At 31.7% G+C, this 24,739-nt stretch overlaps 1 pseudogene; it reads right to left on the bottom strand.

Moving 5' to 3' along the window:
• Positions 1–18,534: 18,534 nt before the first annotated feature.
• LOC131625889 (uncharacterized) lies at positions 18,535–23,258 on the bottom strand (annotated as a pseudogene).
• Positions 23,259–24,739: the final 1,481 nt, after the last annotated feature.

Below are 24,739 nucleotides of genomic sequence, written 5' to 3'. Positions count from 1 at the left end.
ACAGAATTGGTCCATCTTATTTGCACCCCTCATATTTTGATTCATTCTATTTGCACCTCTTGCCTCTTTTCTTCTTTCTTTGTCTTTTTAAGTTGATTCTTCTATATTTCTTCTTCTTTTGATAAATAGTTCTCAAAACGAACATAAAACCTGAATCATAGAGAATACCAGTATAATACTAAAATAAAGTAATTAAATTAAATGGAAATACTAACATTATTTATAAAAACTAAGCCAAATATATGATATATAAATTCGTGTAATCACTCTGATGACTTATTTTTCATTTTTCTTTTCTTTTTTATTTCTTTCTAAGTAGTTGAATTTTTAACTTTTCTCTTAAATTATCATATTCACTAGTGTTCATTCATATTCCTCAGTTTCTACAAAGATACCGCAAACTTAAAAGTTATTATTCCAGCAATAACCCTAAACTTAGAATAAACACACATCTGAGAACTCAACTTACTAACTCTAAACAGGGTATAGAGTGCTTGGGCCGAGGGTTATGATGTTAAGATGATAATAATAAAATGGATATAACAAGCTCAAAGTGGATTAACAAGGATAAATACGATTAAATGGAATGGCTAAAAGGCTCAGGGAACAAAATAAAAAATGTGTCTTAGTGTGTGTAAACAATGCAAATGAAATCAAATAGTAATATAGCAAGTTATGAACAATAAATACATACTGTAATGGTCTCTCGTGATGAAATAATGTGTTTGGCTTTATTTGTCCTCACCAGGTTGGTTAGAGATGACAACCTACACAGTAAACCTTGTTTGATGTGGCATTTCAGTCAATTATAATAAACCTGTTTATCCATCAGTATATCTCAATTAAATCACGTTAAAATAATTAGATGTATATAAAAATTATTTTGCAAGTTGACATGCACGAGGACTAAAATAGTTATGGTGGTTGATTATTAGATAGCCAATAATTTCCCACTAACTATTAGATAACCAGATGAAAGGAAACAAAATCTAAAATAAACCAAGTAAAATAAAACTCAGAACTTAATTTGAAATTTAAAACTATAAAATAAATAGTAAAATACGAGTATCTCCCTTGGATTTCCTTCCAAGAAGCGCTCGCTTAACGTCATTAGCTTGACGCCTCATCATCCATGTTAGGGTGGATACTTCATCTTCCAAATCTTCTTTATTTTCTTTTTCGAGACAAATTAATCATCTTTTCCAGATATAGAGTCCACTTTGTGCACCAAGTTACTCCATATTTCCATAACCTAAATTCGATGTTGCTTTTTCTTTTTTCTATTTGCTTTTGGAATGAATTTTTGAGTTTTTCTACTCGGAGGTGCTAGTGGAGATGACAATATTTGGGATTTTATTCTTGAAACTTTTTTGGTGGTATTTTTTATATTTGGCTTTCTATGCATGTTTTGATCATGCCTGCTTGATAGTAGTTTTCTTTTTTTCCTTCCTGGTTTAAAGCACATTCAAGGTTATTTCATCATCACAAACTTTCAAAGTGAGTCTACCTTTTTCTAAATTGATATTGCATCGACATATAAGTAAGAACGGTCAACCAATAATAATAAGAGTCTTTTCATCTTCAGGCATGTCCATGATCAGAAAATCAACTAGAAAGCTAAATTTCTCTATTGTAACTAGGGATGGCAAAAATATCCATACCCATGGATATCTGCGGATAAAATCTGTCATGGATACGGGGCGGATAGTTTAATAGATATCCACGGATAAAATAAATGGATATTTCAATACACGTTTATTAATGGATATGGATATGGATTTAATGTTATCGTGCCCACGGATATCCATATCCGTTAATAAATTATAAAAATTACTTAAATATTATTAGTTTATATATATATATATATATATATATATATATATATATATATATATATATATATTCTTTGAAGAAAACATATATTTGTTTTTTGTTAAAAATAAATGTATGGAATATTATGTTTTGGTGAAAAGGAAGAAGGAAATTAATTTGATAAAATTTTGTTGTTAAAATATGAGAGATTTGTATGATGTTATGTAATAATAATGTCTTGTGTCATTAAAAGAAACTGAAAAATATTTTTTTCAAAATATAATTTTAGAAAAATAGTACTATCCATGGATATCTGTAAATATCCGCGGATATCTTAAAACTCGTGGATTATCCGTTTAGTGGATATTCCCAGGATTTGGGGCGGATATGGATATCATATTTATCCAACGGGGCGGACACAAATATTATACTATCAGTCCCCATGGATATCCATTTACATCTCTAATTGTAACCATCACGTATTCCGCTACACCATATGGATGCTTTATGGAGGGATCTACAAATTTTAAATTCATCCTTGCATCTCTGACTTTCCAATATCAACTTTTTGATAGATTGACAACGACATCAGGATCACACTAGCTCCCGAATTAATCAAAACCTTCTTAAGAGTTCTATCTTCTATAGTGCATGAGATTGTGACAAATCCTGGATTTTTCCATTTGATGGGGATTCTCCTACCTTGTGATATTGCACTATACTTTTCAATAAAGGTTACTGGCTCTTCTCCCATTGTTCTCTTTTTAAAGATTATATCTTTCATGAATTGTTCATACATGGGTATTTGCTCAAATGCTTCAAAGAAAGTAATATTGATCTCTAACTTTTTAAATATTTCAAGAAATTTCTCAAACAAAACTCTTATTTAGATCCTTCTTCTTCACCCTTTAAGGATAAGATATCATGATCACCAGGTGTGAATAATGAGTCATTCTTTTCAATTTCCAAATCACTAATGATCTTTCTCTGTTCTTCTACAATTTTAAGATTTTCTTCACACCTTTAAGAGGTATCTGTAATACGATGGGAGAACTGACTTTTTAAAATGTTGCGGATAGCAAGAGTCGCCACCGACTTTTATTTCATCCAATTTAGAAAGGCAAAAAGAACAGGAAATACCTTTAAAAGAGATTGAGTTCGGGGGGTAGGTTATACAAAGGGAAGGTATAAGCACCCTTTGTATCCATGGTTATCCATGGGCTCTTAATTGCTTAGCTCACTTGTTTGTTTGAATTGTTTGAAAAAGTGTCGTGTGTGTTTAGTAAAAAAACATTTTGAAAAAGGACTTTAACTTTGTAAATAAAGTGTAGCCTTTGAAATTGTTTTGAAAGAGGTGTATGAAAATAAATTTTGAATGTTTGAGCAAGCAACTAAGAACTACCTACCCTAAGCTTAATGTCTTTCTTATTCTTAAAGTCTTTCGTTAAGAGAAAGAGACTATCCACACCATTAGTTAGTGGGAAGTCCTTTCATTGGATGTGATCGGGTCATCGAGGGTCATCGTTCGCCATAAGGCTGTCCATACCATAAGAAGGGTAGGAAGTCCTATGAATCGATGAGAATAGTCATTAAGGCAACAAGTAAGGATACCTTAGCAATCGAAGGGACTATCATCATTTAATCGAAGGCAACTCGAGGGACGAGATCATTTTAATCGTAGGCAACTCGAAGGTACTATGATCTTTATTCCGAGGGACTATGATGATTTAAATTGAAGGCAGCAGGCTAAGGTATCCTAACGCTAGAGGGACTTGGCTATTTAATCAAAAGGCAACGGAAGAGGAGTTGCCCAAAAGGTGAATGTGTGAGAAGTGTGTTTAATTCGAGTATTTAATCTTGCGTTAAGTTAGCTAGCGATTGATTTTAAATCTTGCCATACAATCCTAAGCATACATCTAGCAGTTAATATATTTACAGAAAAATAAAGTGCGGAAACGTAAATGTCCTACGCTATTACAAGGCTTCGGGATGGGGGGAAGTACATAGCCAAAAAAGTGGGGGAGTGCGGAAGTTAAAGTGCGAGAAAGTAAATCCTAATTACTATTACAAAAAAACCTTTTGCGACCTATACATAATTTCTAATATTTAAACCACATGAAATAATTTTAACAAATAAATACACAATCACGCGACAATCATTGAGAGTTTGAGATGAGAAGAGAATCGGGAGAAATTTGGAATTGGAAAAATTAAGTGAAAACCTAAATTAATTAATTATTAAACTAATCCTAAATTAATCTAATTCTAACTCAATTACTTACTTAATTAAAATTATTTTAGAAAACCTTAATGTCTAGATTAATTAAATCTTAATTTCCCTAATTATTAAATCAAGTAAAAGAATTAATTAGCTAAAAAAACCTAAATTATAATTATCTTAACTAATTAATATTAAATTAAATCTAAATTATCTACCTAAGAAATTTAATTAAATTAGGTTAATTAAACTATTAAGCCTAATTTTCTAATTAACTAAACTAATGACCTAATTAATTATTATGTTAACTGTTAATTAAAAATGATTGGTGGTTAATTAAAATAAACAAACAAAAAAAAACAACAACAAACATAAAGGAAATAAAAAGAAGAAGGAAACTTGAGGTGGCAATCCAGTGTGGGGACTTTTTGGTGGTGCACCATGGGTTGCACTCCCAGGGCCTTTGGATCGGAGCGTGTAATTATCTTGTGGCTGGTGCTGAGGGTATACCATACACTTTGATGGGCGGCGCACGTTGGATCTATGAACGCTGCATAAAACACAATTTGCACAAAAAAATATCTGCACTGCGTAAGGCTCGAACCCAGGTTTCACATATCACACGCATACTCCCTTTGCCAAATGTACTGCAGTTTATTAGTCGTTAGTGTAATGCATTGAGTATAATAAATAACAAACGCATGAATTAATAGGGAAAGTCAAAGACAGTCAGAATTGGGCCCCCATTGACGCACGTGTGACCAATCAGGCAGAGAGAGGAAATTCGCGCCGGTTGACTGACCAATAAGAGATGGAGAGAGGAACGTGACCTTTTAACTGACCAATAAAACCATCACGCGTGGGTCAACAAGTCCAATGGCACTGTGCACCTTCTTCCTCTTTCTGCTCAGATTTGCTGCGGATTCTGCTTCGAAAATTGCTGCGACATCTCTTGCGAAATTCCATGGCCATTCTTATAGAAATTCAAACTCAAAAAAATACACGTTAAACAATATCAAAGAATACCCAGATCCCCTAATTAAGGTGCCCTGAGTCCATTGGTGGTGGCTGTTTGGCCTGAAAGTTCCTGTAACGTGAGGTACGAAGTTGAGACCTCCGAAGCCCTAACAATGGTGACTCTCGATTCCGGCTTCAAACCTTACTACAAATGGTTCTCATCCACTCTAAACATCATCCAGAACTCAAAGACACGGTTAGTTTTAATTAAAACATGGCGACACATGATTCACGAAAATCAAAAGTGTGAATGAATATGAGTAAGATGAGACATGTGTTCAGGGCATCATGGAGTTTATTTAACAATGCATTCTTACCATATATTACCTTAGAAATTGCATAGGATGAGTGTAAAGCTTTAAAAGTGGCTGCAACGAGGACTCCTAGTTCCACCTCTTTCTTTGATTTTTGTTTCTTTGAAAACCCTAGCCTTCTCTCCTTTTTTTCGTGCCCTTGTTGCTCAGAATGTATGTACTTATATAGAAAGTGAGATTTAGGGTTGAAGTTTGGCAAGAGATTGAATGAATTAAGTGATGTGGAAATTGAAAAAGATTTGCATGAAATCTTTCTATATTTGCTCCTCATTCTATTTTATGCACATTTCTTGTTCAATCTTGGCCATTGAATGAGATTTGATTGGATCAAATATTTGGAGAATTGATTCATAAAATTTTATCTCAATAAAACTTGATTTTATTTGATTTAATTTGAATTTAGATGAATAAAATCAAATATAAATGAAATAAAAATCATGAAATAAATTTTATATGACCAATGGGCCTCCCTCAAGCTAAAAATCACGTGGAAAGTCCAAGTCTTAAGGCCCAATACTCAAAAATATGAAATAAGCAAATTAGGAATTCAAGCCTTTCTAAAAAATCGACCAACTTGTACCTAGCATATCTCTCTTACTTTTTATTGTATGGAAGTGTTCTAGGACTTTTTGAAAATCCCAAGATGTCCTCTACAAGCCACTTTGGAATACGTTTTGCATTTGGAGATTTTATCTTGATGATATTGGCTATGACAAAAAACAGCTTTTGATTGACTTTCAAAAAGACCTGTAATGTTTTGGCTTATATCTCTCAAATGAAGTACTTTTGGCCTTGGCTTTAGAGATACAAAATTGTAGAGAATTCAATTTCCTTCAAAATGGGCTTTTTTTGGGAAATTTCTGATGAGCCATGTGAAAGTTATGGCCGGTCAAAGTTCAATTGACTTTTAGTCAAAAAAGTCTAATTTAGAAACTTTGGGTTTTGTTGATTTCTGAACTTTCCTTGATGAATCATGATCAACCTTGATCAAATTATGAATATAACTTCAAAATGTTGATGTTGACCAAAAATCAGGAGTTTTGACTATAAGTTGACCATAGTAGACTTTTAGGGCAAACTAGTCGATTATTGATCATTTTAGCACTTGACTGAACAATCTTATGAATCAGAGCTTAAAACTTGGTGTGAGGATTCTTTGAAGCATATCAGAGGCCATGAAGTCCATTTGAGGCATCAGAACCTGATTTTACCTGGAGAAAGACAAAACCCTAGTTGGGTGCTTGTTGATTAGGAGAGAGGTAAATGTGCCTAATTCTTGCATAGTCTTGAGCATTTGAAAGTCAGGTGAGTCGGGGTATCTTGAAATATGATGGGAAAATTTTGGGGTATGACAATATCCTTGTAGAACACATTCAGGTTTTTATAAAGGTCATTCTCACCACAAGATTCTATTTCATCTTCCCATCTACCAAAAAGAGACATCACAAGTTTGGAAGTTTCAGTAGTAGATTCATCTTCTGACTCATCATCATCAAACCAAGATACAGTCAACCCTTTTTTTAGAGTCTTGAGATAGGATGGACATTTTTCTCTAATGTGACCATGTTCATCACACTCATAACATCAAATACATTTGCTTGATTGGACTTTTCTTCAGATCTGGTATCATTCTGAGAATCATTGTTGTTCCTGATGTCAGATGAGATGTTCTTGACACCGGGTCTTCCTCTTCTATCCATTATATTCATAATTTTATTGAATTACTTCCCAAGTAACACAACAGTTTTGGACAGTCCTTCCTCAGTGTCTATGCCTTTGTTATTCTATACCTTTGGGATCCTTTGTGATTTTATCTTACTATGATCTTAAGCTTTGCCTATTTACCGATGTCGACTAATCTTCCACATTTTTACTTGATGATACTACTTCATTTTTCATCTAATCGCACATTCTCACCAAATATCTCAGGTGTTTATGTGTTTATTCGCTCCAAATTTTCAATATGCAAATTTATACCATAAACTTGAATATATTCTAAACAGATAACAATATGCATAATACACTCATTTTTTGAGGTCTTTTATAGTTATAATGGGGGTTAAGGCTCGGGTAGCATATGTTTGGAAAATGAGATAATATTCAGAGTCAATAAGATTATTCTCAGCATTATGTCTAAATTAAGGGACTACTGTTGAGGTATTTTTTTCATTGAGTTCTTTTAAGTGCTATGGAGAGTTCAACTTTTGAATTTTCATTTTAATTTCTAGTTGATTTCTGACTCCTTCCTGTGAGTATTCTGATGACTTCTTTTTCATTTTTATTTTCTTTTTTTATTTCTTTCTAATTAGTTGAATTTTTAACTTTTATTTTCTTTTAAATTATCATATTCACTAGTGTTCATTCATATTCCTCAGTTTCTACAAAGATACCGCAAACTTAAAAGTTGTTATTCCAGCAATAACCCTAAACATAGAATAAACACATATTCGAGAACTCAACTTACTAACTCTGAACAGGGTAGAGAGTGCTTGGGCAGAGGGTTATGATGTTAAGATGATAACAATAAAATGGATATACAAGCTCAAATGGATATACAAGCTCAAAGTGGATTAACAAGGATAAATACGACTAAATGGGATGGCTAAAAGGCTCAGGGAAAAAATAAATAATGTGTCTTAGTGTGTGTAAACAATTCAAATGAAATCAAATAGTAATATAGCAAGTTATGAATAATAAATACATACTGTAATGCTCTCTCATGATGAAATAATGTGTTTGACTTTATTTGTCCTTGCCAAGTTGGTTAGAGATGACAACCTACATAGTAAACCTCGTTTGATGTGGCATTTCAGTCAATTACAATAAACCTGCTTATCCTTCAGTATATCTCAATTAAACCATACTAGAACATTTAGATGTATCTCCCTCGGATTTCCTTCCAAGAAGCGCTCGTTTAACGTTATTAGCTTGACGCCTCATCATCCATGTTATGGTGGATACTTCATCTTCCAAATCTTGTTGCTTTTCTTTTTCGAGACAAATTAATCCTCTTTTCTAGATATAGAGTCCACTTTGTGCAACAAGTTACTCCATATTTCCATAACCTAAATTCGATGTTGCTTTTTCTTTTTTCTCTTTGCTTTTGGAATGAATTTTTGAGTTTTTCTACTTTAGTGGACATGACACCCACTAAATCAATTTAAGTAACTAATTAAGTTTTTAAAAACGTGGAGACAGTTACCTAAATATATAAACCTAAATTATAAATAATAGGAAGTGAGCATCTTTTTTTTATGACATTGAATAGAGAAATATTTACATTCTTAATGCATGTTGATTTGATTTCTCATCGATGTTACATGCTTTTTCATTGATGTTACATGCTAAACATAATATTCATTTCTTTGTGTATTTGCAGGAGATGCCTATTGAAGAATGTGTGAGAGTGGGTGTTATGTAGCAAATGTTATTCAAAAGACCGACTGCACTTATCCAGAGTTATCAAGAAAAATCTAATTTTCATTAAAAAGATGAATACATGTATCTTATTTTCTAAATCTACGAGAATTTTCTCTTTTTCTCTCATGAAAATATACGTAGTTTATATAATAATTTTGAGGTTCATAAATACATGTAAAATATTTTATTATTGGTTGTTTTTACAATTTTTATTTTTTATCATATAATGTTATATCATTTTACTTTCTTCTAATTAATTTTATTGATGTTATTTTATAGATATAAGTTTTGAGTTAAATATGTTTTTATTCCTAATCTCAAATTTTAATTTTAGTCCATATTAAAAAAATGAAATATTTTACCCCCTACAAATTTTTTATGCATTCAATTTTAGTCATGTTATTTTATTCTCTAAATTTACATGGAATTTCTCTTTTTCTCTTTCTCTGTATATATAATAATTTAAAGGTTCATATAATACATGTAAAAAATTCTATTATTGATTGTTTTATACAATTCTTACTTTCTTATAGTTATCATTTTACTCAGTTCTTATTTTATTTATGCTTAGTTTTCAATAACTAAAGATAGTCATCCGATTTTAAATATAAATCATAGTTGATAAAAAAATTGATCAATATCTACACAATAATTCTTATAAAAGGGTGATGTCACGATTTTATAAATAAAATACAATTCACAATTTTACCTTTATTTTTTTCTAATCCAACTAAGTCCTCCACCCTCATAATTTTTCGTTAAAATTATATTTCTACTATTAATAACTAATTAACTAATATAAGCATAATATTACTTAATAATATTAATATCCAAAATTATATTTTTAATAATAATATTAATATTATTATTAATAATAATAATAATAATAATAATAATAATAATAATAATAATAATAATAAATTAAATAAAAAATATGAAAGAGAAAAATACAAAATTTTGGAGTAATTCACTAAGCACTTTATCATATATCATACTAAACTAACATATTTGAATAAACTACTACATATGAAAAATGATCTCCACCCTTCTCTATTTACAATTTGCAATATAGTTGAGAAGAAAACTATTCTTTGTAAAAATTGATTTTCTTTACTATTATTTCAATATTATAATTATAATTAATAATTTATTAATATTAAAAATAGGTTAAGATATAATCCATAATTTTTTGGCTAAATTACAGTTTTGGTCCCCTATTTTGTCTAATTCACAAAATTAGTCCCTCTATTTTAAATTTAAACAGTTTTGGTCCTCCTATTTCAAATTTATACAGTTTTAGTCCCCCTTTCATGTTTTTTCAAAGAAAATCGATGAGATTTTTTAATTTTTGAGTTATATTTTTATCTACAAAGTTCAATAATAAGTTTATATACGATTGTCATATTTTACAAGTAATTTATCATTTAAAAAGTAAAAGTAACGTTAATTTTAAGTGCAAAATTATGAAAGGGGGAGCAAAACTATTTAAATTTAAAATAGGGGACCAAAACTGTTTAAATTTAAAATAGGGGGACCAATTTCGTGAATCATGAAAAATAGGGGGATCAAAACTGTAATTATGCCTAATTTTTTTCTTCTTATTACTGAGTCATCCTTTATAATAATTTCCCTAATTCTTTTAAATCTCACCTATTTATAAAACTTTCATCAATAATTATAACAACTATTTTATTTTATAATATAACTTAATTTGAAAATATCAAATATTGCTATAAGACATCAAAGCAATTAATTTATATTTTAAATTAGAAATACAATCAATATAAAAATATTATAAAAATGTATTTTAATTTTTTTCTATAATAATAATAATCATTAACAATATTTTAATAAAATATAACCGTGCATCGCACAGGTGTACGTCTAGTAATAAGTAATAAGTAATGTTTTAAATTTTTCACTAAAAAATTAGGAAACTAATAAATATTTTAGGAGATTAATAGCGAGTATGATGCTTTGGAATTTAATAATTAATAATAAACAGTAAATTATATATTTTATTTTAAAAAGAATGTGGCTGGAATTTAATAATAAATATTTTTATGATGATTTGGAATTTAGTAATTTATAATAAATGGTGAATTATAGATTTTATTTTAAAAAGAACGTGGGTGGTTTGTGGTTTTATTATGGTTATATGATTTGGAATTTTAGGCCTTTAAATATTTACTTATTATTTTATTTATTATTATTATTATTATTATTATTATTATTATTATTTTTATTATTATTAATAAATATGATGATTTGTTAATAATGTATTTAATCAGTTTCCAATCAACTAAAAAATAGGAAACATTAAATTTAATATAATAACAAAATGTGTTTCCAATCAAAAAACAAAATAGGAAATAAGTTTAATTTATAACAAAACGTTGTTTTGTTTGTTTAATAAAAATAGAAATTTTTAAAAAAATAAAAATTAAATAAATAGAGTGCGGAAATTAATAGAGTGAGATGGTTTTGTTTGAATTGATATTTTGTATTTAATTAATAAATAATTTTTGGAAGGAGGTGGTTAATTGATCAATAAAAAGTGATAATTTTGGGATGATGATAATTTTTAAGTCAATCTCGTACCTCGCAGATCCTTACCGAAGAGAGTTACGCGAAAATGAAGTTGCAGCCAATGTTTGAAGAACCAGAGTTTGTTGAATTCGAGTTTCTTGATGAAAAGGAAGAGGGGTATTATGGAAAAATCTTAACAAAAACTCATATTAATGAAAGGTTGTGATGATTTAAGGATGGGGTAATATACGGCTGGGATGTATCAGTCAAGATCTGGAATGTAACTTTGATTGATGCACACCTTAAACCGGGGTTTCTCAGCGGGAAGTGGAAGGATTTATGTGCGGCAAAGGGGCTAATCCCTAGTGATTCAGTCTTTTTCAAGAAAACATATTCTGGGCTTTTCGTTTCATTCCGCAGACAAGAGAACTGTGCCACTAGAGTATATATCAACAACTTTATTTTACTTGTTAGTTGTAACCTATGAATTCACGTCTCATAATGTCATGCTTTAAAGAGTTTGATTGTTGTATATAAATTATTATTGGTCTTATTCTTAAATATCGTGTGATTATTTGGTGAACGAAATAATATATATTCATCTATGTTTGAAAATGAGTCTCTCTCTATTTGTCTCTCTTTCTCTCTCTGCAACATACATGGTAGAAGGGTTAATATTCGGTTGATGACATGTCACATTGGAGACGATGCCTAAAATTCCGTTAGGGGAGATATCAAATAAGTCTGCATTGATTTTATGGTACTTGATCTTTAAATAGACGGTGGTCAATATTGTATCCAAAGCTACTATGGACGGTCTTCCCAAAATGAACTTGTAGACTATTTACATGAAACCACAGGGAATTGAATGTCCACCATCCTGGTGTCATTCCCTTCTCTAAAAGTAACATGTATCTCGATGAAGCCCTAATGGTAGGTTACTGGCCTATTAAAGACTTGCAAGTTATTTCCCACGTTACATGATAGTGTTTTTCTCCTTAAGCCTAACTTGGTAAACACTTAATCATACATAATGTCACATGAACTCCCTTCGTCAATGAGAATCCGCAAGATGACAAAGTTAGCCATGGTTGTCCTTTTCACCAATATTAATATCTCATTTGGAATACCCCTAACTTTCTCGTTGTGACTAAAGACTGGAATGGGTCGTTCATGCCTCTTCCTTGAAGACGATTCCTGATTCTAATTAATGGATGATAATTCTGCAATTTATCTCTTGACAATTGATGGCATCTTTGATGGTGGGAACCCTCATATGATAGATGAAATAAAATGATATCCCTCTGAGATGGAAGCTATGAATGGTCGTTTCCCTTTCATGTTGTCTTCCTCTTCACTGTCATCTCTCCATTTTCTATGCCTTCAATTATTTCTACTATTTTCTTGGACGGTGTACCATACTAGCATGGGAAAGCTTTTTTGTGCAAGGATTCACTCCATCCAACTAATTTTCATGGAAAATCCATGCAATTCTCATCGTTCTCCTCGGGCGTCCTATTTAGTGTATCTATCAATTCTTACCTTTTTATTAAATCTTCTATTGCATCTTTCAAATGGAAGCATTCATCCGTTTCATGTCTGTGACATTTATGATATTTACAGTATTTTGTTTTATCAGTCTGTGTTTACTCCTTCACAACGTGAGGGTATTTTACCCTGACTTCATTGAATTCAGTATTGGCACATTCCTTCAAACTTATCATTATGGCTGTCTTCAACGGCGTGCATTTTCAGAACTTGGATCGAGATCCCTTTTTCTTCTCATTATCTCTTTTCGTGTGGCGTTTGTTGTCTCCCTACTTTACATTTCCAAATGCCTTATTCCTCTCAACGTCTTCAGGAGTAGCTTCTCCTCATAATTAATTTATGGTTGGTTCCAAGCAATCAGTTCGCTTATACTTAGGGGTTATTCTAATCCTAGTTTCTCCCTGAACATGGAGTCCGACCTCGAGTCTTTCTCAAAGATCCATTAATTGTGTCTGTCGCTGGCTCCTCTCACTTCTACAGTCTCCTTCATTAATTTTTCGATTTATTCCCCATGTGTCTCCTTATTCCACTAGTAAATGACATTGAGCATGGCCACTGTCTTCAGTTAACGCTTTCACACAGTAAAGTGGAAGGCGAATTCGTCACATAAGGTCCTGCATGAGCCGATGGAGTTGCCTTATAGGAATTTGAACTAAGCCAAGTCATGTGCATTCAAGGTGAAACAAAGAGTTTGCATTTAATTGTTCCTCTAGCTAGGTGGTAGTCTAACATGGTGTCAACATGCTTGATGTGTTCATATGGTATCTATTGCCATCATAAGACTCCAACTTTGAAGACTTCTACAAAGACTTATAGGTATGACACTTAATGATATGTGTGGTGAACGAGTTACGCCGACACTGGGCAGTGGACCAATTAATGGCATTGTGTTCGTGTTCTTTTCGAAGGACAATGGGATGAAGATCTTCTAGGGCGGTGATCTTCTGGTGGAGTATTGTCTCCTCCCCTTGAATCACAGGGAGGATAATTGTTACCACAATTACGAAGGCGATGTCTCGTAGGCAACCGTTGAGCTTTTCACACTTGTGACTTGGCATCGATAAGAGGATTCTCTGACATGGCTCTGGAGTGGCCGCATTGCAGCACCTTTAAATGTGTTGCTATCTGAGTCGAAATTTTATATCACATCAAATAATATTTTTAGCTCACGAATCATTATCATCACAATGTTTGTTTTATTTTAATCAACAATTATCTTTATTTTAGAGACAATTTTTATTTTCAAATATTAAAATTTCATTTTTTTTCTTCCATCTCACAGGTCCTTTTTTATATGGTTATTCAATACAATTGAATTTATATAATTATTATTCTTTTATAATTAAATCATTCATTTTAAATTTACACGCACAGTTTTACTAGTTTCTATAGAAATATAAAATTGTTTCATATTGTACATTATAGAAAAACACGTCTTTTAATAAAAAAAAAAAGAGAAACGTGTAATAAAAGGTACAATCCATAAATGACATCAAAAAAATTGGTAGTATATGTTTAATGGTTGAGATTTAGAATGAATTTTCTTGATATTTCAAAAAATCCGATTGACCGTCTTAGTTTTTTCTTCTACTAGATATTTCTAAAAATTTGATATGACAGTATGAATTTTTATTGAACTTTTCGAAATATTCAATAGAAATCAGGGGCGAATCCAAACATTTCTTATTGTTCTGGCGATGAACTAAGTAGAGTGAAAATAAGAAATAATATCATTTAATGCAATACATTTATAATGAAATTCGTCTATCATCCATTTTTTGAAAATGAGTTAAAATAACATCATTGTTAATTGAAGAGTTATCTCAAGTTTTGGGAGGTCCTGTGTATATATCATCCATTTTTATCATTAATAGTAGTTTAACCATAAACAAAACAAATAGCGGTCTTATTTAAGCACAATTTTACAGTTACAAATATTTTATGAGGCCTTATTTAGTTATAGTTTAATTGTAATAAATTTTGGAACATGTACATTAGTCCGTTGTTAGAATCCTATTTGTACATATTTTGTTCATAGATTTTGTGGTATTTCTTAACTCTTTCACCAAGTTTTGATTCCTTTTAGTGTAATCTTATGTAAATAAATAACATTTTGTTTAGATTGTACATAAGTTAAGTTTTATGAATTTTATTTACCTTTTATATAGGTATTGACTATTTTGGCAAGCTTGGAATGAAAGTCTTTGATGGAATGAGCTTGGAAGGAGGTTTGGAGACTAAAAGAAGAAGATTTGTATTAGAAGGTCCGCTAATCGGACCACAAGAGCGCTTATGCTCCAAAGTTTCATCACCTCGCTTGAAGCGAGGCTTGGCAGAGGCGAAATCCAAATTTGAGTCCGCTTAGCGGGAGGGATCCGCTAAGCGGATGCTGAAGACAAAACATATATTTTGAGTTATCCGCTTAGTGGACCTAGGCCGCTTAGCGGACCTACTTTTTGGTCACTTGTGTTTAGGCACTTTAACATGATATTTTGGAGGGTCTTACCTACTTTTAATCATAAGATACTTTGTAAGAAAGTTAGGGCAAAGGAGAAGAGAAGAGAAAAACTATTTTCAAGTATATTTTCAAGATTTCCAAGCATCTTTCTTCATCTTTCTTTGAGTTTGATGCTACCAAATCTTGTTATGTTACTTGTTGGTGAAGCTTCCATGGCTATGGAGAGCTAAGTTTCATCTTGTGTCAAGATTAGAGGTAGTTAGTTTATAAATATGTATTTCTTTTGATCTTTTGTGTATAAACTTGGTTAATGATTAATATATGGTGAATATCTTGTTATTCATGTTCTATTTGTTGTTTTGGATCACTATTGAGTGATATGTTTCAAACCTAGATCTAAAAGATATTCATCTATCAATAAACAAACTCTAGAGATAGATTTGTGAGTTGATAATCACTTGTATCGAGTTTTTAAAGATTATCATGTCGATTGTCGACATGAGAGATCATCTAACGGTTGATATGATAATATTCATAATATTTCTTTAGAGATAAACGATATCAAAAGGATATGTGGTTATATTAATCATTAAGAGGTTCATATACATGATCATTAGAGTATATATGAAGCAAACTAATGAACACTAATCTTGGCACAGTTTTCTCAAATCGTTTTCAAACCCTATTTTATTGTCCTTATTTACTTTTCATGCTTTTTACATCTTATGTCACCAAACTTGAAGATGTTTTCAGAGATTCAACATCTTGAGTTAATTTTAAAACGTTTTCTCTTAGCTCAGAGTTTTCTATTTCAAATCTCTTAGTTTCAGATACAAAACTCTCTTTGAGCTTTTTGTATTTGAGACTAAGTTTACTCTTGACTTCCAGAAGTTCTGATAAGCTGGAAACTAAATCTTCTCTAGTAAGTTCAGAAAATACCTCTTCAGAGTCTGAATCAGAGGTGGATTCTTCTTCAGCATCAACTGTTGCCATAAGTGCTATGTTGGCTTGCTCATCTTCAGAATCTGACTCTTGATCAGATGAATCAGATTCATCCCATGTAGCCATCATGCCTTTTTTTCTTTTCGAACTTCTTTCTAGGCTTTTCCCTCTGAAGCTTAGGACATTCACTCTTGAAATGTCCAGGCTCTTTACATTCATAGCATACAACTTTCTTCTTGCCGGATCTTTTGGGATCAGAAGATTCTCCCTTTCAGGTCTCTTGAAGTTCTTGAATCTTCTCTGCTTGCTCTTCCAGAGTTGATTCACCCTTCTGGACAGAAGAGACAGTTCATCTTCTTCTTCTGACTCGTCAGATCCTTCCTCTTCAACCTAAAAAGCGTTAGCACAGTTTTTATTTTTAGATTTTAAAGCAATTGACTTACCTTTCTTCTGAGGCTCATTTGCATCAAGCTCAATCTCATGGCTCCTCAGAGAACTTATAAGCTCCTCAAGAGATACTTCATTCAAGTTCTTTGCAATCTTGAATGTTGTAAACATTGGTCCCCTTCTTTTAGGTAGACTTCTGATTATCTTTTTAACATGATCAGCTTTTGTGTATCCTTTGTCAAGCACTCTCAATCTAACAGTCAGAGTCTGGAATCTGGAGAACATTAATTCAATGTTTTCTTCATCTTCCATCTTGAATGCTTCATACTTCTGGATGAGAGCCAGAGCTTTTGTCTCCTTGACTTGAGCAATTCCTTCATGAGTCATCTTCAGAGATTCAAAGATGTCATGAGCAGTTTCTCTGTTTGTGATCTTCTCATACTCAGCGTGTGAGATGGCATTTAACAGTATAGTTCTTGATTTGTGGTGATTCTTGAACTCTTTCTTTTGATCATCACTCATAGCCTATCTGGCGAGCTTAACTCCTTGAGCATATACTGGATATGTGTAACCATCCAATACTAGATCCCATAAGTCACCATCTTGGCAAAGAAAGTAACTTTCAAGTCTATCTTTCCAATATTCAAAGTTCTCACCATAAAATACTGGTGGTCTATTGAATCCATTAGAACTCGAGTTACCATTGTTGCTTTGTTCAGTAGCAGTTGGAATTGGAGTAGAAGAATTTGTCATATCGTGTTTTTCTTCCTGAATCTTTTCACTAACACGGTTAAGTGTTTGCACCTAGAACCGACACTCTGATGCCAATTGAAGGAGTGAAAAACACTTAGAAAGGGGGGATTGAATAAAGGTTGTTTCTTAAAATGACAGATAAAATATAATCACACAGATATTTTTATCCTGGTTTGTTGTTAACCAAACTACTCCATTCCACCCCTTACAGAGTGATTTACCTCAACTGATGATTTAATCCACTAATCAGCCTTGATTACAATGCTTCTCCACTTAGACAACTTCTAAGTCTTCTAGAGTATACTGATCACAACTTGATCACTCTAGGAACTTCCTTATACAAAAGAAAACAATACTACAAGAGATTGAAGTGCTTATTAATAAGCTATAATCACCAAGTGATTTTTCTATTAAGATTAAGTTCTAACACTCCCTAAAATATTACAGGTTTATGAGGTTGAATATGAAGTTCTTTTCTTCTTTTGTATGATAGCGATTTGGCAGCGTAATGTTACTTAGCATGAGAGTTGGTTTCTGCTTCAGCATCAAAACTTCTCTTATATAGGCAATGAGAAATGTGACCGTTGGGTAGCATTAAATGCTTTGCGTGAATAGTACACTGCTGCATTTAATGTTTCACTCTTTTGTCAACTACCTCGAGCCATGCTTCAACTGCTTTTGTTGACTTTGCCTTTTGTAGCTTCTAACGTTCCTTTTGTCAGTCAGACAGATTTGACGTTGTAGCCTTTACATCTTGTACTAGCTTTTGGACTCATACTATTAGAATGATGCCTTAATATCAGAGTCTTCAGCGTTGGTGCAGATGTAACTTCAGTCATCAGACTATGGAAGTTCTTTGAAGCGTGATACCATCTGATCTTCAGAGCATTGCTTCTGACTGCCATCTTCTGATGCCTTCAAGACCATGTTCTGATTTCCTTAAGACCATCTTCTGATGTCTTCCAAACCATGTTCTGACGAGCCCATCCAGATCTTCTGGGTCAGAGCTTCTGAATGATGATTTTGTGCATACTCTTTTTGACTTTTCCTGAAATGGAAAACGTGAATAATTAGAGTACCACATTGTCTTATACAAAATTCATATATATTGTTATCATTAAAACTAGAAATATTGATCAGAACATTTCATGTTCTAACATATTTCTCAATAACATTACAGGTACTCCAACCTTGAGTTTTAACTCGTGTTTTGGAAGGCCAGATGCACTAATCGTGTTTAAAAATTCAGGTGTGTGTACATCATTAGGCACATATATATCTGGATTCGCCGAGTATGGAGTGTCAAAACTTAGATATGTTTTTAATTTAGTCGGAATCAATGATAACATGTAGTCATTAATGTTATCAACAATATCATTTTTTGGGGCAAGTATAGCTCTGTCTTGAAAAAAAGTTGGATCATTCATGTTATCCAAAAATGACGGATAAATGCTCTGAACAATAGATGAAATAGAATCAGACGAACTTGTAATGAGTAAATCATCTGGAATTTCAAGTGTGATATACTCATCACCTTGTTCTCCAAGTGTTCCATCACCAATCCCTAACACCCAATCTGAAAACAATTTTCTTTGTCTAACATCAACATCAGGGCTCCTAGTAAATAGCCTCATATTTGTATGCAACATCAGGACTTCATAATAATCCCAAAGATATGAGGATTTAATGGTAGCATGAACCACATCTTGTCTTATTGCTTTAGGAATAACTGGTAGAATTTGTCTGAAGTCTCCTCCAAAAACAATAACCTTTCCCCCAAAAGGAATATTTAAATTCCCATTATTACAAAAGCGAAGAACATCTCTGAAAGTTCTATCAACATCTTCAAAGCAATGCTTATGGAACATTGGTGCTTCATCCCATTTAATGAGTTTTGTTTTTTCTATCAATTGTGCTAAGTGGGTATTTTGATCAATACCGCAAGTGGAATACTCATCAATGTCTAGCGGTATAGAGAACCTTGAATGGACTGTTCTTCCTCCAAGAATAAGCAAGGCAACAATTCCACTCGATGCCACCGTTAACACAATATCTCCTTTAGATCTTAATGCTGCTGACATAGCCCTCCAAATGTAAGTTTTTCCAGTGCCACCATGCCCATATAGGAAAAAATGCCTGGTTTATTTTCTGCAACTCGTGCCATAATTTTGTCATATACTATTCTCTGTTCAACAGTCATAGTTGACATTAATTGAGCATGTTCTAAAGCAAAAAATTGTCTATCATAATTCAAATAATCATAAATGAGTCTATTTTGGCTTTCAGATGTAAGAGATGCATCTATTTGAGGCATTGTGGGAAAATCACTTAAACTTCTATTATTGCTCTGCAAAAATGATTCGAGTTCTTGTAATACTAAACTTTTTATGTCATCATCTGATAATTCCAAATCTGCCATAATAATTAATTAAATTTAGCAGCATACACAATATATAAATTTAGGTGATTAGATAAAAAGTGTATTTGAACTAACTTAGTGTTTTGTGGAAAAAATTATATTAGTTATTCTATATAGAAATACTTGGAAATTGAAGAATGAGTCTTTGCATAGGCAAGATGTCATCACGTAAATACTGCCATGTTTTCTGCCAAACATCTTCTGGTCTGGATAGTTGTTTTGAAATTAAAAGGGTTGCAAAAATAATTCGCAAAAAAGTACATGTACCCCAATTGCTGGACTCTATAATGGCATCTATGTATTCTTTATCATCATGTAATAAACCCATAGCAAAACATGCGTCTTTAAATGTATCATATAACACGTTGTTTACTGTCTTGATTTCCTGGTAAGTTCGAGGACCTTTGACATAATTAAACAAAGTTCTCAAATAATATCTCTCACCTGATCCAGGTGGTGCAAAATGAACTCTACCAATTGTGAAACCTTTTTTACGGGGAGACCATTGTTTTTCTGAATCTTTCCAAACAAATTTTAAAGGAAATTGATTGTATGTAAGATTTCTTCCTTCCTCGTATTTTTTATTTGCTTCCATCCATGCCAAAAATTTGGTATTTTCTATATTTGGCTTATTGATAACCCGGTTAATTGGAGCAACATCATCGTAAACAATATATTGTTAATTTTCTAAATGAAAAGGTAGTCGCTCAACAGAAGGTTCTCTATAGTTAATGTAAAAACTAAATATTCTCCAAGCTGCTTCATACGATGACAAATATCTACAGTCACAATACATTTTAGTTTCATCAGAAATTTCCAAATCCTTGGTTCCATTGTCACTATTATAGAAGCTTGCGGTAACATGATCATGCCCTTTGTTGACATACTTAAAAAGATACTTAATAGATCGATACTGATTGCACCATTCAACATTTATATGAGCATTGTATTTTAGTAGGAGATGTCTATTATATGGTACGACAAACCTGTTATCTGCAAAAGACTCACCCTTTTTAATGAAATTACCATTATCTCTCCTATATATCGGATATCCACTTGCATCAATAGTGGTGTTATCGAGAAACCTCTTTGGGAAATACTTTGTGCACTTTCCATTTTGCATGCAAGGAGATTTTTTTATTTTGAGCACCGCATGGACCATGAATCATAAGTGAAGAGACTATTTTAAATAGTTCTATATCATCTTCTTTATCAGGAATCTCAGCTGATACTATTTTGTCGATATCATTAGGATTTATGCATTGAAATTTAGGATGTAGAAATACCAAAATATGAGCATGTGGTAATCCACGTTTTTGAAATTCAACTGTGTATATCACTGGAAATGAAGATAAAATAAAATAGGTGATTAATAAATCTAACAATTAATTGCATATAATTCAACATTAAAATATAATTAGATAAATACCTGCTTTGACTTTTCCGAATAATTGTCCTTTCTTTATATCCTTTATGAAATGATCAAGTTTAATCTTGAATATTCTGCAAACTAAATCAGGCATGTCTTCTGATTTTAGATTGTATTTAGAAAAAAATGTAACTAATTCTGGCCATTTTTGATTGCATGTAAAAGTAATAAATAAATCAGGATATCCAGTCCATGCACAAATAGCCATAACATCTTGGTAGTTTTGAAGCATGTACCGTGTGCCTCCTACAAAACTTGACGGTAACACAATTCGTCTTCCTGTGGTTGAAGGATCAGTCTCTCCTCTAAGAATTGCCTCTGTGAGACCTTTATACATGTCGGCCCTCAATTCTTTTTGATGGTTTCGAACCCATTTTAATCTGGAAGACTCTATCATGCTATAACCATCAACCAAAAACTGTTGAAATAAACGTTTAGCAAACAACAACGGTGCCATGTCATTTTCTCTTTGTTGGATTCTAGAAAACCACTCTTTGATAGTTACCATTCCTCTTTTTATTGTTGGTGCATCTGATACATCATTGTATTGGATTCCTTCCCAATATCCATCTTCTCCTCGAGGAAATAGTAATGGATATTGCAATGGCAAGTAAGTTGAACTCAAAATTGAAATACGTTTTAACCAACCAGATTGAGTCTCAACAATGATATCTCTCTCAAATTTATCACTATCAAAATCACCTACAATTAATGCAGCTACCTCTGAAGTCGTGGGTAGATTGTACCTCCGGCCGTCATAACCTCTCTTACCTAAGATTCGCAACCGCAATATTGGTACATTACATTCACTGATTTTTTGACGAACCATTCTATAATGTTTGCAATATTTATTATATTCATCAAGAACGTCCTTTATTTCATTAACTATTCCGGCTTTCAGTGATGCAGCATTGTCTTCCATTCTAAAAAAAAGATGGAAAGAAAATTAATTGTGCACATTTATATATATATATATATATATATATATATATATATATATATATATATATATATATATTAAAAGTATATTGTAATGTAAAACTTGATAGTGAAATAAATACCTAACCACTTCCATTGTGTTCTTTATCTCATTTTCAGTGTCGTAAATGTATAATTGAGCAAATTTAGGTTGAGTTCCAGGAAGAGGGAGGAGACTTCCGATTTGATGATAGTTCTGGCCATTCATGACAAACATTGGAGGTGCATGGCCATTGTTTATTTCACCTTGAATTTTACCACCCATAGATGTGAAAGCAAACATGCTATTGAATGATCTAATGTTATCCATAAATAACTTGTGTTCTTGTGTCATGTTTGTGAAATAAATCGTGCAATGGTTGAGGTGCTTTCTTGTAATGAGGAAGCACAATTCTTCCTTGAGAACAACACATAGAAAATTTAGGATTTGTTGCATTATTGCTTTTGTACTCTTTCTTCGAATCACATGATTGCACCACAATAATTACAAACTGAATTTGGTTCTCCAATTTCCCAGTATTGAGACATTTGTTCTGTGAAAAACATTTAGGACCATGTCATACAAAGTGACATGAAAGTAATGCAAAATTAAAGGTACAAATACTTATAATTTAGACAATAATACATTACCGGATGTACTAATCACTATATGATCAGAATAATCATTGTGTAAGTTATTGACATGATTAATAGAATTATCATCTAAATTAGTTGATGAACCTGCACATCATTTGTTATGAAGTTGTTAGTTTTTCATATTTTACTAATTATTATATTATATTAAAAATCAAATCATGAACAACAATAAGTAATAGGACATTAGATATTTAGTTAAATTACCTATTTGATTGAGTTGAAAATGACTATGTTGGGAGACGCCAATTGTCTGCTGATCATTAAAGTCATCTGCATACCAAAAAATATTTATGTCACATATAATAGTTTAGTTATTAAAACATTGAAGAAATTATTTATCAATTAAATTATAGGCAATTAATTAATTAAGTGCATTAATTGTAATGTCTACCTTGCATTGATATAATGGGTGAATCATTTAAAAAAATACTATGGTGATTAACCTATGCTTTTGGATGTAGCCCGTTTTGAGTTATTGGTGGAAGCGGACATTTGATTTTAATTATGTTGCCTAAAAAGGTTAAAATTAGTTAAAATAAAAAGATATCAATAATTAAATCATGAAGAATATAAAATGAATAAATGAGCTGGTTTTTTTGTTTAAACCGCAAATTGTATTCGTAACGTGTATATGTAGCCGATATGGAAATGATATGAAGCATAGATATTTTGTTTACAGAGATGAAAGTATTTTCTGTGTCTAATATATATTACAAAATATTTAGTGGTTTTAATAGTATGAAGGAGACATGGAGAAAACTTTATTATATATTAGAATGAAGATCCATTTTGGTCCCTCATAAATATTAAACGAGTTAAATTAGTTCCTCACAAAAAAATTGACCCAACTTAATCCCTTACAAAATTTAACCGGATCATATTAGTCTTTCTGCTAATATTTTTCTCAAATCGGTTTTTTTCTACTTCTAAACCGATTCTTTTCATACTTTTAAACCGTGACTGGACTGACACGTTGGATTTTTTTATTTTTTATTTTTTAAATGCTAAATTAATTTTTATTTTTAATTTCATTTTTAAACAGTTATCAATGAATAATATCAAAAAAGCCAAAATTATTTCTTATAAATTAATTTATAAATAAGTAATTTTCATGATTTCTACTAATATTAATAAATTTTATACATAAATTTGTATCTATGAGGTCTCAAATCAAGTCCCTTCAAGTTAAATGATTTTCACTTTACAACTAGACAAATCAATTTCTATCGTTAATAAAGTGACTATCATTTACAACTAGAAAAATCAATTTCTATTGTTAGTAAAGTGACTATTATCAGGGCCGGCCCAAGGGCCAAGCTGCTAAAGCAAGGGCTTTAGGCCTCAAAAGTTTTGGCTTAAAAAAGGCCTCAAAATTTTTTTATTTAGATATAAAAATATATAATGACATTTGAATTACATATATTATTGTAGTTGAATTGTTAATATATAGGCCTCTTTTTCTACTGGTATTTAGTTCAACTCTTAACAACCACAAAATTAATATTTTGAAATACATTTTAAAGACCTCACTTGTAATACCCTACCAATATGTGTCTAGAATCATATCAGCAGAATACTAATAGCTGGTACTGAGTGCATACAAAAGTCAGAAATAATAACATAAGATATATACATTTCAAAATCATCTTGAAGATGGATACAATGAATATATCTACACAATGATAATAATACACAGCGGAAGAAAAGATCAGGCACAGTCTTCACGGCATCCAGTCAAAAGCTCTTGATCCAAGCATCTAGCAAAACTCAATCTTGCACGGTACCTGAAAAATAATAAGATGAATGGGGTGAGATTACTAAATCTCAGTGAGTTCCCCTATCTTATGGGTCCTCTCGGCTCTACAAGGTACATACATCA

Source organism: Vicia villosa, unplaced genomic scaffold (assembly GCF_029867415.1).
Source record: "Vicia villosa cultivar HV-30 ecotype Madison, WI unplaced genomic scaffold, Vvil1.0 ctg.000248F_1_1, whole genome shotgun sequence".
Classification (NCBI taxonomy): Eukaryota; Viridiplantae; Streptophyta; class Magnoliopsida; order Fabales; family Fabaceae; genus Vicia; species Vicia villosa.
Note: the sequence above shows the minus strand (reverse complement) of the source record. Positions and strands in the feature narration are given on the sequence as shown.